Source organism: Lineus longissimus, chromosome 14 (genome assembly GCF_910592395.1).
Source record: "Lineus longissimus chromosome 14, tnLinLong1.2, whole genome shotgun sequence".
In the NCBI taxonomy this organism is placed as follows: Eukaryota; Metazoa; Nemertea; class Pilidiophora; order Heteronemertea; family Lineidae; genus Lineus; species Lineus longissimus.
In genome coordinates this window covers 15,793,970-15,799,353 of record NC_088321.1, presented here as the reverse complement: position 1 = coordinate 15,799,353, position 5,384 = coordinate 15,793,970, and the positions used below count along the sequence as shown (strand labels likewise).

The following is a 5,384-nucleotide window of genomic DNA, read 5'->3' as shown; positions in this document are numbered from 1 at the left end:
TTACATTTTTGAAGAAATCGCCGGGCCCAGTGGTATTTGCACAGTCGTCCGAAATGTCAGTGACAATGAAAAAAAACCTATAAAGTGTATGCTTTGATCCACTTACACCAGAAAACAAACCTCACTTGCGTTACGTTATTACCCTTGAGGGTAATAACGTGGCCGACTTAAGAGAAACAAAAGACAAACGCATATTGTGATACGCAACAGGCCATCTAAGATTAGCTTATTATTATTGGTATGGGAGATATATATTGTATAAGAATAATGAATAATATCATTAATAATATAGAACTGATAAAACGATAAGGAAATTAAAATGGAGACAGTCAACCAAGTAATTTTTAAATAATTGGTGTCGGTTTGAAAATGGTGTCTACTGTATTTGACCATTTCTTTATATCCTGAATAGTGCATTAGCATTTTCACATGCCTTTTGACAGTTCCCTGCATTGAATAGCCATCTGTGAAACGAGTTTTCATAAGCCCTATATAAGCAAAACATTGTCTACTTGGAGCGGCTGGTGGGAAGAGGGATATTGAGCATCTCAGCGGCTCCCATGACAGCTTCGACAAAGTCGGCATAGCTCTTGAAATCATCTCCTTGGGTTTGAAGCTGCTCCCCGATAACTTGTCCAACCAATTCGCGTGGATAGCCAAGATTGAGAAGCTGCTTTGATTGATCAGAATCCAGTCTTGACCTAATTTCTCTTGGCTCAACTCGGCGCATAATCCCCGTTGGTCGTTGTTGTTGTCGTTTCCGCCTCTCTTCATATCGCAAATTGGTGCCTGATGCGCTGGAAGGGCTGGACTCTGCAATTGGTGTTGAATGTAATAAACGTAGCTCGATTCTGTGTTGGTTTTTCAAGGCCTCAAAATTTGCGTTGATTATTTCATAGTACTCCAAACAACTTGTAACGAAATCAATACCTTTGCTGAATATTAGGAATCTGCAACAGGGGCTGAATCTTGCGTGCTCTATCCAGGGATTATCATGACGGTCCCACTCTTTTAAAGGTATCGCGCAATGGAAACACTCGGTTCTGTCTCCATCTTGCTTGGAAAACATCCCAGCCTCAGCCAATTCCAGTGCATTTGCTTTCCCCCTCCAGGTTCTAAATGTTGCCAATCTTGCTTGAAGATGGCAGTATTCTGGATGGCTTGAATTCCTTGTGTCAAAATCTGACATTCCAGGGGATCGTAGCAAGGCAGAGAAATAGACTGAAAATAAAAGCAAATGTTGAGTTGGTTTGTCTTTGAATACAGGCTGGATATAGCACAAATGTCTCTGATCCGAGCTGTACCCAACGTAACCGAAACAAATGAAAATTAAAGATGCTATATGTGTCGAGATCGGACTAACTCTTTTTTGGCTACGTGGACAATATTTTGGCGGCTTGTATTATCATTATAGAGTGAGATGGGCACCGAAGCAAAAAATACGCTGTCAAAGGAAGTCGCCCTCTTTACCACAAGCGCATACTGGGATCGCCAAAGAATGAAACCGTGCGGACATGTCGGGCACTGAAGTTTCCACTACGCTATCTATAGGCAGCCAAATAAACATTGTGGTGAGTTTCTAGTAAGGTAAAATGACAAGGTGCAAATAACCGAACATGCATGTCAATTACGCGCAGCAATTTCAGTCAGGTCATACCTTTCGACAGCTGAGTCTCTTTTTGTGTCTTTTTTTAGTGTCCTTGTCGTTCACGAAGAATTCGCTTTTCGCGAAATATTCAGGGCCACCCACTACCACGTGGAAGAATTGATCCGCTACGTTTGGCCGTTGAAAGTTTGGGATTCGTAATGATGGTTTACTATCTTCGTAGTTATCTTCGTCCTTTTAACACAAGGGAAATCAATATAAACGAAAGGTTGGCAAGGAAAACATCATCATAAAGGAAGAATAAAGATACCTACTTGTTGAGCCTGCCTCAAATAGTTCATCACTTTTACATAATTTTCAATAAAACAATCAGCGACAGTTTCATATACATGTATACTCGTAATCACCTTACCACCTTTTCTGTTTTCTGGCTAACTTTTTTTAATGAACCCTAGCTTTTTCACCAGGAAAATCATGGTTTTACTGATGATGAAAATGAAAGCGAAAACAGTCAGCCATTTTTTGAATGTGGCAGACGAGAAACACAAAATCAAATCTAATTGGCCTGGCTCTTCGACCAGACCCAAGTCAACTTACTTCATGTGCCTCCACCGGTTGTCTTGAACAATCAACTTTACTGCAAAGACACCTCTCTGGTTTGGGATTCCAACGTTTTTTTATATTCGACCAAATCCAAACAACAAATAGTACCAACAGTAGCAGGGTGTATCGAACCAAAATACAAAGCAAACTCCCTTCTGGAATAATTCCTTCTTCCAAGTATACGCTTTTTGCCGGAGCTGCTCCAGCTTCTTGTAAGTCTTGCTCCTAGAAGAGAAGATAACATCAGCACCGTGGAAAATGAATTTCCCTGAAAATGCATTTCCTTCGACATTTTCACAACACGATAAAAGACCACCGCATCATTTTAACAAAGAAAGCGGCCGAAGTTTTTGCGACTATTCACCGAAAGAACGGGCTATTCGAAGATCTTACTTTGATTGTCACCAACCAGACTTGGGGAAAGCGAAACTGCTTTTTATAATTACCACACAAACATATTCGATAGGAGAAATTGTTCTCATTATATTATCTCATGGATAACTCAGACTTTATTCATGAGAGTAAACGTTCAACTTCGATACACGTCTATCATAAACTGTAGCATAACATGGCTGCTGCGCATGCTCATATCGATCATAAACCAAGGTCGTCTGCAGACCAAAAAGAAATCAATGTAGATTAACTGAGGTTACTACAGTACATCGTGTCGACTGGTTACAGGAAAATTCTACACCTACTTACACCTGAGAAGTAGGTCACATTGACCTGAGTTTTTGTTAATATGTACAGATGCCCAATAGGTGTCTACACATCAAATTTGAAGAGTCAGGACAATGAATTACGAAACGTGCTTCCTTCCCTGGAATTTTTTAGTTTGACCTCTGTGACCTTCAAAAGTAGGTCAAATCAAACACCCGTATTATTATGTCATGTAGTCTCATCAGAAATAAAAATGTCATTGTTCTAGCTTCAGCTTTCATGAGATATTGACAAAATAAGGTTTTCAAAGATGGCCGCCTGGAGCCCAGAAAGTAAATCAAATGGCGATGATTTTTTTTGTGTCAAGTCATGTTGTCGTAAGACATCCTCACACCAAGTTTCAAGTTTCTAGACTCAATAGTGAGCAAACGTTCCCCTATAGTTGACGGACGACGGACGGACCCCACGGACAGACAGACGACGGACGACGAACAAGAGGTGACAACATAAGCTCACCCATATGAGCTAAAACACCACAGTTGATTTATTTTACTCTATTTCCAACTTTATCACTATTTCCCACTATATTACTCTATTTCCTACTATATTACTCTATTTCCCACTATATTACTCTATTTCCCACTATTTCCTAATCCCACAAACAGTACGTCCTACAGTACAACCACGGAGTCTGATCGATCATCACATCAGTGCCATCTCATCTGCATCTGCGCTCCATTTCTGCATTCTGAACCATCAGAGTTAATCGGTCCGTTACCTCCCCCGGCGGAGTGGATCAATGGCTTGAGAGTCAGGATGCATTTCTGGAGTGGCCACAGAGCAAGAGATGGTAGATGCGGGGATTGATCCATATTTGGTGGACAACGATGACCTTCAACAGTGTCCAGCGTCCAGTGACTAGGGTTTTTGAATACTCATTTGGAACACTCATTATACACTAGAGAAAAGGGTGGAAGGGGAAGTTAGACAAAGAGACCTGCATAAAGACTCACGCTAACTGTAGGGTTCGAAACTTGGACCTCTTTACCACTATAGCCAGGAATCCCAGCCTCTATTCTGCAGCGGATCACCAATCACATATTTCCACACATGCACACCTAAATATAGGCGTTGTATCATACCACAGTTCCTATAAGGAGGACATTCAGTTTCTGTCAACCCAGAAATTCTGTTCATTTTTGTATGACCCTTGGGCCTCCCTTCCCCCTCTAGCCATTCTACCAATCTATGAGAAAACAGAGCTAGCCCAACCAATATAAATATATGGTTTTTCGAGGCGACTTCAATTAGAGCTTCGCTGAATTACCTGGAAGTTATCCGTGTTTGTTGTCGTCACTGTTCTTCCAATCATCCCTTGTAGCAACAACACTGATAATGTCAACGCATACATCTTGAAACCATGATTCTATTCAATCTATTCCAAATCACAAAAACGATTCCGGTGTCCAATTCAGCTAACACAAACGTAAAAATCCTTGTCCAAACTACTTCGAAAATTGAAGCGATTCCCTGCGTAGATTCAGCGTATTTTTACCAGTCCAAGGCGCTGTACTGGCCGCTATTTCGGGATAGGGATCTCAGGAGGCGGTTTCGAAAGTGATCATGTGCAGCGGTGACGTCCCGGTTTTCCCAAGTTTCGTCACCTATTGACTGCAAAGTAGGCCAATGAGTGGGTAGGTGATAAAGCTTGGAATCAGTGAAACCTTGGAACCAGTGATAAACCTTGGAATCAGTCCTAAAAGAGATCTTTGTGACGTCACCAGTTCTAAGCGGTTTTTTTTATTCACGTGTGTGTTTGTCCTATGATCTCGTGCATCTAGTACCGAGCATAATACTTTATCGTCTATGGAACACAAAACAATCATAAAAACTAATTTTTGCTTCCATTGAAGAGAAATAAAATATTTTAACGACCACAGCGCATTGCCAATTGATGACGTCATCCTCCACATTAAAAATGTTGGCTTCTGAACTAACTGGCAAATTGCTATCAATAAAGTCAGCTGGGACGAGACTGTCAGTTGGGAGGGAATAAATCGTGGAAGGAACGCACCCGATTTCCCGCGCTATTTGCACAGTGATTCCATGGTTTACATTGAATATTACAAGGTTTATCAGTGTTTCCAATGTTTCACTAATTCCATACTTTATCAATTACCCAATGAGTGTGATAGTCCATTGAGCAACCAAACCACGTGTGTATTACCGGTAGTCACAATTGTCACGTGTATAAATATGGAGATAATCTAAAACCTAAGTTTCCTTTTTGTCGGGTATTGGGAAAGGGGACGATCTGAAGAACTGAAAGAGTACTTTATTCCTGCCAAAGTAAGCTTAAAACCATCTGGCATGTTAGACCTCAACTGGCATAATCAGAACCCTAGAAATTAATTTGAATCGATTTTTTTTCTGTTTGAATTTGAATACATAGTACCGATCAATTCGTAAACGTTGCGCTATGATACCTTTTAAAATTACTTATGAGGATTCATTA

At 40.7% G+C, this 5,384-nt stretch overlaps 1 long non-coding RNA gene across 1 annotated transcript; it reads right to left on the bottom strand.

The window, feature by feature from the left end:
• Positions 1-1,663: 1,663 nt before the first annotated feature.
• On the bottom strand, positions 1,664-4,523 carry LOC135498847 (uncharacterized). Its single transcript, XR_010449156.1, has 3 exons — positions 4,197-4,523; positions 2,204-2,434; positions 1,664-1,840 (listed from the first exon to the last, which is right to left on the bottom strand). It is a non-coding gene; the product is annotated as an uncharacterized LOC135498847 (long non-coding RNA).
• Between the last annotated feature and the right edge of the window lie 861 nt (positions 4,524-5,384).